This window comes from Notechis scutatus, chromosome 3 (genome assembly GCF_049901735.1).
Source record: "Notechis scutatus isolate UNSWTSFEM ecotype Mainland chromosome 3, rNotScu1.2, whole genome shotgun sequence".
Lineage (NCBI taxonomy): Eukaryota > Metazoa > Chordata > Lepidosauria > Squamata > Elapidae > Notechis > Notechis scutatus.
The window spans coordinates 170500218-170516261 of record NC_142011.1 but is presented as its reverse complement, the minus strand read 5'-3'; the positions used below and the strand labels follow the sequence as shown (position 1 = coordinate 170516261).

The following is a 16044-nucleotide window of genomic DNA, read 5'->3' as shown; positions in this document are numbered from 1 at the left end:
CTTTATCAGCCGATAAAGATATCTTCTCCTCCTCCGGTTTCACTCTCCAGAGAAACAAACGCTGGATATTCAGCAAACAGTAGCAAACAAAAACAGTTCAGTCACAGGCACTCACAGTCAGTAATCACAGTTAGTCACAGCAGCACACAGTTACAGCCAGCACACAGTTACAGCCAGAGAGCTTTCCAGCTTCTAATGCTTCCTTATATTGTAACTTCTAACCGCACCCTTAATCGGCTAATTGCCTGCTGCATTGTGCTTAAAGTGATAAGCACTTAAACCATGATATCTAAGTTTTATATATTTATTCACCCAAACCATATTTGGTATCAATGTTATACCTAACACTTCCAATTAAAACTTCTGAATATGATCATGTGGTCATGTCCAGGTGGTGATGAGGCTACTGTCAGTTGACCTTGACATATTTTGATAAAAGTTCGCAGTTGCGCAAAAAGGGACAGAGGCTAGCGAAGAAATGGAAAGTTAAAGAAAGGAATCCCCCCTCCCCTTGCTAACCCAGCAAAGGAATGCAAAACACCTCCTGCCTTCTTCCCCTCCAAGATTCCCCCCTCCCACCGTTTCATGATAGCCGAAAGAAGTAAATTGGCATAACAGCAGAGAAGCAACAGTTAGAAGACAGAATATACTTATTAGGAAGATATCTTGAGGCTGACATTCGGACCCCCTAGAAGAAGGACATTAGTCCCTGTAAGAAAAAATAATCATATGTTAACATTGGCATACATCTCTGGTTTATCAGGGTATTTGGCATAAAAATTCTTAGGCAGTTCAGGAGCCCTAATGTCTTTCTCATTAACCCACTCAGCATAAGACGGAGGAAAATGTTTCCAAGCTACAAGATATTGGATACGACCCCTCCATTTCCTAGAGTCTAGAATTTCTTTAATCTCGAAATGTTGTTCACCCTCAATCAACAGTGGTACGGGGGGATCAGACTGGGTCGGTCTCAGGGTACAGGTATGTTCGGGTTTCAACAAACTGACGTGGAAAACCGGATGAATACGACGAAGAGTCTTTGGTAAAGTCAGTTGAACAGTCACTGGATTTACAATCCTCTCAATGGGAAAAGGCCCCACATACTTAGGACCCAACTTCTTAGATTTCTGGGTAGTCTGCAAATACTTGGTCGAGAGGAATACTTTATCGCCCACCTTATACAACATCTGCGGGGCTCGCTTTCTGTCAGCAAATTTTTTATGAGACTGATGCGCTTCGTCTAAAGCTTTACGTGCAACCGGCCAATTAAGTTGAAGTTGAGATATCCAGTCGCTCAACGATTGAACACTGGGGTTTTCGCCAGGCAGTTCAGGTATGGGCACAAAATCTTGCCCTGTTGCTATTTTGAAAGGAGTAAACCCCGTACTGCTGTGAACAGAGTTATTGTATGCCACCTCCACAAAAGGCAGTAACTCCACCCAGTTGTCTTGCTGATAATTTATGTAACATCTGAGGTATTGCTCTAGCACCCCATTAGTCCTCTCGGAAGCCCCATTAGTTTGAGGATGGCGGGCGGAGCTTAAACTCTGGGTGGAGCCTATTAACTTCAAAAATTCCCTCCAGAAGTTCGAGGTAAATTGGACTCCTCGGTCAGAAACTACACGCTCAGGTACACCATGCAACCTGTAGACATGAATAATGAACAGTCTGGCCAATGTCTTCACCGAAGGGATTTTGGAGCAAGGGATGAAGTGGGCTTGTTTGGAGAACAAGTCAGTCACTACCCAAATGACTGTGTGTCCACTGCTTTCGGGTAGGTCTACTATAAAGTCCATGGAAATTTCCTTCCAAGGAGCAGTTGGCCGAGCCACATTTTGCAGCAAACCTGGTGGTTTACCAGGAGATCTTTTTGCTGAAGCGCAAACTGGACAACTCGCCACATAGGGTCTCGATGTCCTTTTTCAACGAAGGCCACCAGAACTGCCGTTTGACCAAATGTAGAGTCTTTACAAATCCAAAATGACCAGCCACTTTGGAATCATGAGTTTGTTGTAACACTTGGCTTCTCAGGTTTTGAGGTACATACAATTTCGCACCTATCCAGGCTAGACCATCTCGAACGGTGCAGTTATTCGCATTTGCCAGGAACCACTCATCCGTTTTCAAAACCTCCTTAAATCGCTCCATCAGGTCAGTGGACAAATCTCTCTCCTGTTTTCTCTTTTGCACGCGGGTAACTACGGGGGCAGCCAGCTGTGTAGTGGACACGATTGGCCTTATCACTTCTTTACAAATACTGTTGTATTGAGGCATTCTAGACAAAGCATCTGCCATAAAATTTTTTACCCCTGGAATATATTTCAAGGAGAAATTGAATCGCTTGAAAAACTGAGCCCACCTAACTTGCTTAGGAGATAGCTTCCGAGGAGTTTTTAAAGCTTCCAGATTTTTATGGTCAGTCCATACCTCAAATGGGTGCTTCGCTCCTTCCAGAAAATGCCTCCACGCTAGTAAAGCCCAGCGGACTGCAAACACTTCCTTCTCCCAAACGGCCCATCTCCTTTCAGTGTCAGTCAATTTACGAGAGGTGTAAGCGCACGGTTGTAGTGTCCCCTTCTCGTTTAACTGAAGTAAGACCGCCCCCACCGCCACATCGCTCGCATCAGCTTGGATCACGAACGGGGCATCCATGTCTGGGTGTTTCAGTACTGGTTCTGCAGCAAAAAGTCTTTTAAGCTTTTCAAATGCAGCTTGGCACTCCATGGTCCAATTCAACGGTTGGCTGGGCTTTGGTTTTAATTCCCCCTTTGTTTTCAGGAGGTTGGTGATGGGCATGGCTATTTTAGCAAAAGACGGGATGAATTGCCGATAGAAGTTGGCAAATCCAAGAAAACTTTGAAGTTGTTTACGGGTTCTCGGTGGGGCCCAGTCCAATACAGCTCGCACTTTCTCTGGGTCTATCTCAATGCCCTCGGGGGAGATACGATATCCCAAATAGTCGATTTTTTCTTGATGGAACTCACACTTGGACAGTTTGGCGTACAATTTGGCTGCCCTCAGCTTATGCAACACAGAGCGTACCAATTTCACATGTTCGTCTCTAGTCTCCGTGTAGATGAGAATATCATCAAGGTAGACCAGAACCCCCTTGTATAAATGTTCGTGAAGCACTTGATTGATCATTTGCATGAAAACAGCAGGCGCACCCTGTAGGCCGAAAGGAAGAACATTGAACTGGAAACAACCCATCGGGAAGTTGAACGCAGTCTTCCACTTGTCCCCCTCTTTAATCCGGATTCGGTAGTACGCCTCCCTCAAGTCCAACTTTGTGAAAATCTTCCCCTTTGCCAAGTGGGCTAACATGTCCTTCATCAGAGGGAGGGGGTACACGTTCTCCACAGACACTGCGTTCAGGTTTCTATAGTCCACCACCAGACGTTTGGAGCCATCTTTCTTCTCGTGGAACATCACAGGGGCCGCCACTCGAGGTCTGGCAGGTGTGATGAAACCACGTTTCAGGTTCTTGTCGATAAACGCTCTCAGTTCTTCCAGCTCCCCCGGTGTCATCGAATACAGCTTTGGTTTCGGGAGCGTCACCCCCGGTAGAAATTCAATACTGCAATCGGTTGACCGATGGGGAGGGAGCTCGTCGGAAGCCTCTTCACTAAACACCTCTCTTAAGTCCCAGTACTCCTTCGGGATTTTCTCCTCCCCCTCCACCCGTTCGACACCTGCGGAAGCTGCCTCGGCCGGAACTTGCGGCTTTGGATGGGATTTCTCCTCCCCTTCCGGATAGTGTTGCTCCTCCCCTTCCGGTGGCCGATCGGTGCGGATGCGTATCCACCCCTCTCTCCAGTTCACCTGGGGATTCCACTTCCGAAGCCAGGATAATCCCAATATTAGAGGCTGTTCCATCCCAGGGGCCACAATAAAACATAGGATCTCGCGGTGAGTTCCCATGGTCATCTCTAAGGGTTCCGTTATAAAACGTGCTGGGCAACCTCCCGCCACAGATCCATCCAGTTGACAGAAAGCTATGGGCGTTCTTAAAGTTCTCAGTCCAATGCCCATACCCTTAACTACTTTCATGTTAATTACGCACCTCGTGCACCCCGAGTCCAATAAGGCCAACATCTCTCCCTCGGTCCCAGAGGTAGGCTCCCTTAACTTTATTGGGATGGTCATGGGCCCTTGGTTAGGACTTACCGGGACGTCATCTTCCGAGTCGGTCTCGCTCTCATCGAGTGGGGTTGGAGGTCCCAGCTCCTCTCCCGCCGCAAGGGCGACCTCTACAACCTCTCTCGTCTTCAGCCCGGTTTCGCGAGGCTTGGTTGAGGGGTTTTCGGGCTTCCTCCCTGGGCCCTGCGCTTTCGGTGGGTCCGACTTGACCCGGCAATCCGCCATCCGGTGGCCCTCCTTCCCGCAACGGAAACAGGCTGTGGTCTTGGCTCTTGCCACCATCCCTCCCCTTTGGGGGGTGGAGGTCTCTTGGAGACGTGGGGGGAGTGGTTTTCTCCAGACGGGACCTCCTCTGCGTCTGCTTCGAGTTAGATCACCTCTTCCGCCAGCAAGTACCACGACTGCAAATCACGTGGGTCCCTTTGGGAGATGCACGTGTGGTACACATCTTCATTTAAGCCATCTTTGTAGGCTTCTATCAGGGCCCCTTGGGACCAACCTCGGATGTGGTATGCCAGCTGCCTGAACTCTTGGGTGTAGTCTGCAACCGATCTTCCCCCTTGGGTTAGAGTCTTCATTCTGATCCTAGCCCTTCTCTCTGCCAGGGGGTCCTCAAACCTTCTCCTCAATGCAGTCATGTAAACATCGAGGCTCCGCAGTTGGGGGGAGTTATCATTGAACAAAGTCACCACCCAGTCTGCTGCCATCCCTTCCAGGGTTCTGGTAACACATCTCACTTTGGCTGCTTCAGAAATGAACTCCCTTTCAAATTCTGCCATATAACTCCCAACTTGTACCAGGAAAAAACCCCAAGTCTCTGGGATTTCCTCCAAATTTCACATCTAAGAGAGGCAGGTGGCCTCTTCCAGGAACCACACCTATTGCTGGGGCTCCCCGGGCGGCGGCGGGTGGCTGCGCCGGCGTAGGCTGGACTAGGGGGGTGGGGGTAGCTCGACTTCCCCGGGCTGACCTCGCTCCCTCTTCCCCCTCATACCTTGGAGCCGTGCCGGGCTTCTCAGAAACGTCCATAAGGAATTTCCCAGCTTGATCCAGCCTGTATTGCATCTCCTCCCCCTCTTGCCACAGCCGTTCCCTCGCACCTCTTTGTCTTACAGTGATCCTGGGAGGAGGGGGGTCTTCAAGGTCTCTCCAACCAACCCCCAACGACCATCTGGGCATCTCAGCTGGGGTTTCTTCCAGAGTCAGGTCGGCCAGTAGGTCAGCAGCCGGCATCTCTGGTAGCAGCATCGGCTGCCCCCCCCGCAGCTCCCTGGTCATCTTCATCGCTGGCTGGAGACGACATGAGATGAAACCCCCTCGGAAGAAAAGTTGCTGTTTTCTCTTGGTGGGTTGATGTGGGAGTTTCGGAATAATGTCAGTCTGTGCTCCCTCTAAATCCCAAGAAAGAAATACTCAGACTCCATGGTGTAGAGCAAAGTTATCCTTTTACTGGAAATTAAAGTGGAAACGACAGAGCCAATTCCAAAACTAAGAAATTGGCGGGTAGAACACATATACAAAGGAATAGAATTGCTCCCACCCCCCAAAGTTCAAATGATTCTTCCAATTAAAACTTCTGAATATGATCATGTGGTCATCTCCAGGTGGTGATGAGGCTACTGTCAGTTGACCTTGACATATTTTGATAAAAGTTCGCAGTTGCGCAAAAAGGGACAGAGGCTAGCGAAGAAATGGAAAGTTAAAGAAAGGAATCCCCCCTCCCCTTGCTAACCCAGCAAAGGAATGCAAAACACCTCCTGCCTTCTTCCCCTCCAAGATTCCCCCCTCCCACTGTTTCATGACAGCCTAAAGAAGTAAATTGGCATAACAGCAGAGAAGCAATAGTTAGAAGACAGAATATACTTATTAGGAAGATATCTTCAGGCTGACATTTGCAGTCAGTGGATTCACTTAATATTCATTGTGCTCACTTTATGACTGCCATGTTCACAATAGAGATTGTAAAATCAGGTGCGGGTACATGATGACCTGATTTAAAACCAGCATGACTTATGACCGTAATTCCATGCTCAATTATATATAAGTTGAGGACTACCTATATATAAAACTGGTTATATTATATACATTTTATATGTATTATTGCAAGCAATATATTAGTTTTTTAAAATATATTTTAGTCCACTTTGCTTTTATGCTGTTTCAGAGATAATTTTAAAACAAAACAAAAAAAGAACTATGTAAAGTTCCATATCCAAGATTGTTATTAATAATTGGATCTGTGTGTCATATAGACATCAGGATTCATGTTGAGCTGACTTGCTTAAAAATATTTCTAGCAAATTAAGTATAGGTGGAAGGAACCACCTTCTGTCCTTTGCATTATTAAAGCTTGTCATAAATGCTGAAGAAAATCATCTGGCTCTGCAATACTACTCTGGTTGTATTTACTCAGCATAAGTGCCACTGAATTGAAAAGAGGATTGGAGCCTTGTATTTTAAGCAAGGCTTTCACTCTATGCATGCTTAAAGTTAATTCCCATCTGATTTCATATATGATCCTCCACTTTCAATGGCAGCATGGAGACTTTATATTATTAAAATGGTATAAGATACATTGTCCCTCAACTGCTCAAAGATTGTCCAGTTATAGAACTATGGGTATGAAATCCAAGCAACAATTAGGGCACATTGATCTTATGTTATGCAGTCAGATCATAACTTACAATATATGCTGACTCTGTAAACTGCTTAGAGAAGGCTGTAAAGCACTGTGAAGCAGTATATAATTCTAAGTGCTGCTGTTATTGCTCTATGTTCCAAGTCTTTACAAGTAGAGTGTCAGGTTTCCAAGTGATGAAATCCATTTAAAAAGAAAAATACAAAGTCCATCTTCAAAAAAGATTTCTTTTATTTAGGAAAGCATCAAATTGGCCAAGTCCATGGTAATTCCGGATCTGACACAACCCGGAATTACCCCACAATATTACAAGTTAGAAACTACCCCCAAAAGTCATATTCTCCAATAGAAGTAATTCAACGTTGCTTAATGTCATAAATCTCCACCTCAAGGGGCCCAAGCAAGGACAGCTCGTTTTCCCATGGGAAGGATAATCACCTAGCCAAAACAACTCTCTTTATCTCACTCCTCCCCACTTAGGAATGTGACAAGCCCAAAACCCTTTCCCCCATGACTACCACAGAGAAAGTAAGAAAAACAATATATATTTAGACTAACTAAAATGGCTACACTTATGTCAGTTTCGGGCTTGACATACAGATCTTCACCTGAATTGAAAATAATGTTATCTATCAAAAGGATATTATGGCTTTAAGGAGCTGTTTGTCAGCAGATACCTGTTAGTCAGCTGCACTTATTAAGCTTAAATTATATTATACATATTGACTGTCCATTTCTGTGGGGTGCTTATTGCTGTTTGAAGTGCTGCTTCTATGTGTGTTTCGTTGTCGTCCTGGATAAGAGGACCTATTTGCCATTTGAAATGACTTCACTATGGACACATGGACCAGCAAGTGCTAGTTCTCTCTAGTGATTCAACGTTCCATTGTTGATATGCAGATTGTAAAACAGAATAAACCTTTAAATCCTTATTGACATTTGTTTCATAATTGTATAACTTTGTATTAGTCTTTGTGTTTAATTCATGCGGTGCCAGTTGAAGTGATATAAAAAAACTTTGTTTAATTCCACCATTAATTCATAACTATGGAAACCCAGATATCAAATTTGGTTTCATAAGAATAAATACTAGGGGCCACTGGTCCTATATATAGATTGTTAGTCATCGTAGAGTGTGCCAATGTTGAATTCTATGCTGGAGAAGGTTACTGGTCAGAGAGTAGATCACCAACTGCAAAAAGTATACATCCTTGCCAGGCCATGGCAAGCCATCATTAGATCCTATTATCTGTCAACCCAATTATCTTTTGGATTCAGACATTGCATTAAACTGAACTGAATAACCATGTCGAAGCTTAACATAAAGTATTAACCCAGCCTTCGTACTGGACTATGCAACTGGGATCCAAAATCTATGTATGTGTAATACTGGGCTTTCCCAGAGCAACATAGACTAGTTCTAAATGGCTAATAGGTGAAGGTATAGCTAAATGATTAAGAAAATGAAAATGATTAAGAAAATGAAATATTTTTCCAATTTCACTTGCTAGAAATGTTTTTTTTCTGTATGCTCAGTGTAATGTGCATTCATAAATCATAGCTAGGTCTATCAGACTTCGACAGGCAAAAGACTGGATGACTATTAGACTACAGCAAAGTCTAGAGCTTTCTAATTGTCAAGGATTTTGCACTTCCAGTTCTGATGGCCTATTGAAGCTGAGAAGCAAGATAAAATGACATAAAAGTGTGCAAGCTTTCAGATTCTTTGTAACTTTTCATCTGAAGAAATGGTACAAAAAAACAGGATGTAGTAAAGAAGCAAAAGATCCAAACTGTAGTTGCTACATAAGCACTAACTGTATTTGTAGTGAGTTGACAATATGGTTGTAGCAACCACAATTCAATCAGCTGAAATCAATTCTACAGGAAGGCTATCCTTTATTTACATTCATAGAAAACTAATTCCGCCCCTGAATAGCCCTCACTTTACTCATAAAGCTGATAATTACAGAAAAATGTATTTAAACTAACATATAGTAAATTGAATTGTATCTATGCTCTGCTACTAGAAGTCAAGGTTGAACAATCATTGAAAGAAAATAAGAGTTGCATCTTTGATATGTAATTTGAAGATAACACTTTCATCTCTCCATTTAGAATTGGGAGAAATTCCTTTCTGAAATCTTGAGAAACCAATAGTGTCGAAGGGCTATATTCACAGGGCAAAGTAGCACTTAAGTTTCTAATTGATTTTAAAATGAACTGATACTTCTAGTTCATATCTCATATTCAAAATGCTATGTTGTATGAACATGTGGTTGGGGGGGGGGGAATGAAGACAATTCCTCCACGCCAGACATGGAAGAAGCATTATCTAAATAATGCTATATTTTTCACTAAAGAATTAATGTCAGTGGCAAAAAAGTGCCGATATAGGATGTGAGCCTAAAATAATCCACTGTCCTCAGCCTCTCAACTTGTTGAAAGTAGTTGGCTAAAAGAAGAGAGACCATCCCCCGCTGACACAAGGATCATGAGTGTCAGCCAAGGTACAACATTCTTCTGATATTTTCAGCATATATTCCAATTACCTAAAAAGGGAGAAAATACTACATGATACCACAAGCACAAATTATTTTTCAAAAGTAGTTTTTTAGCTCTTGCATCAGAAATGTTAACTAATTTTTAAACAGATTATCTCATGCATTTTAAATCACATATTTTTTATAAGGAAGTATACTTTTCAAGGAAATACATTTATTTTTCTCACTTGCACATTGGTACCAAGAAACAAGCAATTTCTTGTAAACAAATATTCCAGAAGGGTTATTTGAGGTGAGGTTTTTCATAAGGAAATAAGTAATAGAATAATAATTGCTTAACAGATAATGCTAAATGATAAAAATATAAAAGAAAGCAAGTATTATAGGAACAAAAATATTTGAAGATAACACACTAAGTAAATTGAAAAGCTTTCAGGCATTTAATGAAAGATAATCTTAATTTGATTACAATATTTTCAAGGACTATTTGTTGTATTCTGCCACACCATTCTGAATTGAAGTTTTGGTAACTGACAGTATGAGTTTGTTGAGTTAGCTGGCACTTCTGCAATATTTAATTGTATTAAACATTTTAATGATCAAGTATGGATTTTGTGACAGTTTAATTTATATCACCCTGCTTCTTTGCTTTAGAAGTCAGCATTCCCTGACCTGTTTAGTGCAAGAGGAAATATTCTTTATTCTTTTCTTCTGAATATAACTATACAGCTCACATCAAGTGAAGTTTACTATGACGTGGATAATGGAAGAAGACTGAATTCTGCTTTTTCCTAATTTTCGCATTTCCTTGCTGCTACTTCTTTCTGCTTCAGTTCTCATGTTCTGTGAACCTGATAGGCCTGGAAGAGTTAGTTGCCACTTTTATCAGTGTTGCTGCTTTAGAACGCTCTCAAAATAGCTATAAACTAACTATACTGTATATACATGAGTTTTGATAGAAAATAAACACATTTTAATTATTATAGCAAATTTATCTTCCAAATTCTATTTTTTTAAAATTAGAGAAAAAGAGGACACACAAAAATGAAAAGCAAAAACATAAAAACAAAAGCTAGCACCTCAAAACAAAAGGCTTCTGTATAAGATGAAATGCTCACATAAAACACCACATCAATTTTTTTACACTCGTGTTGTGAAACTGCTTTAACAATATTCTGAAAGCAAAACAAAGTCATCGCCATAAAGGACACCAGATTTTCTAACTTGCTATCAAGTAAAAAACATTACTTGTGCTACAATCATTGTGAAGTTACATCCACAAATAATGTTAGGAAACAAGGAATACACAGACATGAACTGGCTAAAGCAGAAATGGGAGAAACTTCCTTTGATTCAGGCACCAAGTTACTTGGAAGCCACATAGAAGCCAGTTCCCCCTCTAGTGCTTTCTCTCTCTGCCCTGCAGAAAATGGGAAGTGAAACCACAGCGAAGAAAGATCAGGTCCTTCAAAAGGCGCTGCTTCGAAACAGCTCTGCCTAGGAACCTTGTTTCAGTCAATTCTCTTGTACTAGACTTCCTTTCCTGACTAGTCTTTCTCAACAAGATGCAACAGATTCAGCACCTGGGCTATGAGTGGGTGTGCTCAATAACTGGGAGGAACTTGAGGGATCACACGCTTCCAAAGCGACCATTTTACTATCTAAAACTTCATGTTTCCTCTCCTTCCCAGACATAGAAGGAAAAAAACATGGGCACAAATTTGGGTGCACCTAGGAACCTAAAAAAGAGAGAGACACATGCTGTATCATTTACCTTGTTATGATTTTGTCTTAAAACTCAAAATAAATTCAAATTGGAAACTTATTGTTTCTTTTAGCATTTATATTGAGATAGTTAAGTTAGAATTGGGAGCTGCCCCCTTAAAGGAATGCCTCATGGTAAATGTAGTTAATGCATCCTGGGAAATGTAGTTCATGTCATGTGGTTACATCTGTAATCCTGATTGTTCACTGAATTTACCCTTGGTTGGGTTGGGGGTGTTTCCTTCACTCTTTCCTGGACCCCAGCAGCATGCTGGTGTCTCACCCCCTTGCTCCTTCATTATGGGGTGAAAGATCACTATTCTTTGACACTATGAAGTCATCTGTGCAAATTGGACATTAAGATGAATCTCGACGTAACTGTGAGTTATATTTGAGGATGCCTTGTGAACCAATAAAAAAAACTTTGTATGGAAGCCTTTGTAGAGTTACCTGTTCTGTCTTTTAATTGGCTGGCTGAATATAAAGATAGACAGGTAACTTTACAAAAGCTTCCATACAAAGTTTCTTTATTAAAGGGGCAGCTCCCAATTCTAACTTAATATCTGAAGTAGCATTACTTATATACTGTCTGGACAACACAATTTGTCAAAATCTACCTACTTTCACTATGTTTATTTGAATTTCCTAACTGCAAATCAAAGATCCATGAGGAAAATAGTTTAACACGGAAGATATTTTTTATTTCAGTATGCTGAAGAAAGCCACACAATCCCTTCTTTTTAGGCCTTGGTATAAAGTCACTGATGCATTTCATCTGAAAATTCCGGCAGTTAACAAGACAGCAAAAGGGAAAATAAAGGACTATAAGCTGTTCTAGAAAATTTGATAAAACTGAATGATGTGCAGGATGGTTATTGTTTATAGCCTAAATGCAGTTAGTATTTTTGCATATTGAAAAAGGAAATAGGCTTAAAAACAGCAGTACTTTTATCTGCTTTCAAAATCAAGTATCTAAGCCCAGTTGAAGGGAGAAAGAACTCCCAATGTCTCATACTAGACATTTAGCTAAGCATTCCAATTGGTCCTTTCATAGAAATAATTGTATCTTTCATTTGATTAGATATAGTTGCAGTTAAATAGCATGATGATGGCATAATCTAATTAATGGCTTTATTGTTTACAAACTGATTTCTTCAACTTTGTCTCAGTATTCCAGTTAAGAAAAATTGATCGAGGTAGCATGTTTTATTTAAAAATAGTGATATTTATATCATTAGCTGACAGCAGTATAGCAGTAGCAATAGCACTTAGACTTTTGTATTATAATATCCAAATAATATTCCCTACCCACTTATTTTTGTTTCATTTTTCTTTGCTGTGAAGTAGACACAATGCAGTCATAACAAAATGTTTACTTTTAAGATAATTCTTCAAATCTGCATCTTTATAAAAATAAATCCTTTAATAAATATATGTTCAAATATTATCTAGAAAAAATGCCTTGGCTCTTTCTTGAAATAATTTTACTGAATCATGTTCTGTTACAGTAATAATATTTATATAATGCTGATCTATTCAATTAATGATTGAGATACGGGAAACATTTTAGTCAAGAACCATAATATAGAATGAAAAAATATTTGCAAAGGGTTTAAAGATAACCATATATCTTTATATACAAAATTCAACATATAATCCTATAATATTTTTAATGTACAAGAGATTTAGGTGGAGGAGTATTCTATCAAAGGACCTCAAGTTGTAATCATCTTAAGATGTTCAAAATATCTATAGTATATCTGAAAAATCTTGAAAAATCTTGTGATATTAATACATGCTAGCTATTAAGACAACAATTTGCCTTAATGATCTTAAAGTGGAAATCAATGTAGAAAGAGGTATTTGAAAAGGAGATACAATATCACCTATCCCTTTCTCAGCCTGCCTTGAAGAAGTATTTCACAAACTAGACTGGGCAAAAGATGGAATAAAAATCAATGACACATATTTAAATCACTTGAAATTTGAAGATGTTGATACAAAAGCTAAGAGTGGCGCAAAGAACCATAGAAAGATGCATGCTCGGTTTTACAAGATAGAGACCTACACATGGATTAGAGAACAAACAAAAGTATACAATATCACCAAGAGAGCAAAAGGATTGAAACGGAAATGGGATGGTCACATAGCAAGAACTGATGGCAGGTGGACAAAGGCAGTCATAGAATGGATCCCACTTGATTAAAAGTGTCCATGAAAGTGACCTAAAACAAGATGGATTGATGACATCAACAAGTATTGTGGGCCCAATTGGCAAAAGAAAACTCTGGATTGTATGTGTTGGAAACATGCAGAAGATTCCTTCATCCTGCAGTGGACAGACAATGGCTGATGATGAATGATTTATCAAAACATTTAAATCATCAGTATTTTGGTCTACTTATTTCTTTCACCACAAATCTGAGCACTTGTAAATTAAAATTACTACTGTAGCTAATTTGTAATTTCTACCTAAAATATTATTTCTTTCAAAAATATATTAGGAGTCTTAAGCTGAACAGCTTTTCTCCTTGTCCTTCATTTATATCAAACCATTTTTACATGCTTTCAAACTGCTAGGTTAGCAGAAGCTGGGACAAATTACCTGTCTGTAATTGGATCAATTTCATATAGTTAAGAACTGTTTCAAAATGTTTCTAGGAATGTTTCTGTTCTGGCCAAGAATTTTCCTTAAGCAAAGTTATTTCTTCTTTTACTATTCCATTTCTCTTTTTCAACTATATATTCCATAACTACTATAGATGCTTAGTATTTATTGCTTAAATATGTTTCTTTTAGTATTTGCTCTGAAAAGATATGTACTTTTCTAAACCTTGTGACCACCCTGAAAAAAACCTGAAGAAACCTAAAGAATTCTTCTACTCTCTTATCCACAATGCTATTAGCACTCAGTTTACTGTAAAATGGCAGGCAGTCCTTATACAGTGACTGTTGTGGTTCGCCGGCAGCTGGTGCAGACGGCACCGGAATTGGACAATTGGGAAGAATGGGGACCAGTCTGGGAGTCTGGAGAGGACTCAGACGAAGGTCCTGCCTCCAATGCAGAGATGGGGCCAGGACCATCTGGGAATGGGGTGGTGCTGCCTCTGGAATCTGAAAGCAGCGAGGCAGAGAACCCAGGGGAACCTAAACAAATATTAAAACAAAAGGGGAACTCGGGGTTAGGTCTCCCAGAAGGTATAAAGGACAAAGATTTTTCAGGAAGCAAAGTAAGTTCAGATTCATTCTTAGAATAATAGTTTCTTTTCTAGTTCATTGGACAGTTCTATTATTGGCAGCACTTCACAGGAAAGAAAGGTGGGTACTTATCTCATGGGACTGATTGAGATTCATTACCAGCTGGCTAAATGATAAAAATATAAAAGAAAGCAAGTATTATAGGAACAAAAATATTTGAAGATAACACACTAAGTAAATTGAAAAGCTTTCAGGCATTTAATGAAAGATAATCTTAATTTGATTACAATATTTTCAAGGACTATTTGTTGTATTCTGCCACACCATTCTGAATTGAAGTTTTGGTAACTGACAGTATGAGTTTGTTGAGTTAGCTGGCACTTCTGCAATATTTAATTGTATTAAACATTTTAATGATCAAGTATGGATTTTGTGACAGTTTAATTTATATCACCCTGCTTCTTTGCTTTAGAAGTCAGCATTCCCTGACCTGTTTAGTGCAAGAGGAAATATTCTTTATTCTTTTCTTCTGAATATAACTATACAGCTCACATCAAGTGAAGTTTACTATGACGTGGATAATGGAAGAAGACTGAATTCTGCTTTTTCCTAATTTTCGCATTTCCTTGCTGCTACTTCTTTCTGCTTCAGTTCTCATGTTCTGTGAACCTGATAGGCCTGGAAGAGTTAGTTGCCACTTTTATCAGTGTTGCTGCTTTAGAACGCTCTCAAAATAGCTATAAACTAACTATACTGTATATACATGAGTTTTGATAGAAAATAAACACATTTTAATTATTATAGCAAATTTATCTTCCAAATTCTATTTTTTTAAAATTAGAGAAAAAGAGGACACACAAAAATGAAAAGCAAAAACATAAAAACAAAAGCTAGCACCTCAAAACAAAAGGCTTCTGTATAAGATGAAATGCTCACATAAAACACCACATCAATTTTTTTACACTCGTGTTGTGAAACTGCTTTAACAATATTCTGAAAGCAAAACAAAGTCATCGCCATAAAGGACACCAGATTTTCTAACTTGCTATCAAGTAAAAACATTACTTGTGCTACAATCATTGTGAAGTTACATCCACAAATAATGTTAGGAAACAAGGAATACACAGACATGAACTGGCTAAAGCAGAAATGGGAGAAACTTCCTTTGATTCAGGCACCAAGTTACTTGGAAGCCACATAGAAGCCAGTTCCCCCTCTAGTGCTTTCTCTCTCTGCCCTGCAGAAAATGGGAAGTGAAACCACAGCGAAGAAAGATCAGGTCCTTCAAAAGGCGCTGCTTCGAAACAGCTCTGCCTAGGAACCTTGTTTCAGTCAATTCTCTTGTACTAGACTTCCTTTCCTGACTAGTCTTTCTCAACAAGATGCAACAGATTCAGCACCTGGGCTATGAGTGGGTGTGCTCAATAACTGGGAGGAACTTGAGGGATCACACGCTTCCAAAGCGACCATTTTACTATCTAAAACTTCATGTTTCCTCTCCTTCCCAGACATAGAAGGAAAAAAACATGGGCACAAATTTGGGTGCACCTAGGAACCTAAAAAGAGAGAGACACATGCTGTATCATTTACCTTGTTATGATTTTGTCTTAAAACTCAAAATAAATTCAAATTGGAAACTTATTGTTTCTTTTAGCATTTATATTGAGATAGTTAAGTTAGAATTGGGAGCTGCCCCCTTAAAGGAATGCCTCATGGTAAATGTAGTTAATGCATCCTGGGAAATGTAGTTCATGTCATGTGGTTACATCTGTAATCCTGATTGTTCACTGAATTTACCCT

The 16044-nt window shown here is 40.0% G+C and overlaps 1 long non-coding RNA gene across 1 annotated transcript; it reads right to left on the bottom strand.

The window, feature by feature from the left end:
- Nucleotides 1-9476: 9476 nt before the first annotated feature.
- LOC148131473 (uncharacterized) lies at nt 9477-14196 on the bottom strand. The gene is made up of 2 exons (XR_015748905.1): nt 14091-14196; nt 9477-11597 (listed from the first exon to the last, which is right to left on the bottom strand). It is a non-coding gene; the product is annotated as an uncharacterized LOC148131473 (long non-coding RNA).
- Between the last annotated feature and the right edge of the window lie 1848 nt (nt 14197-16044).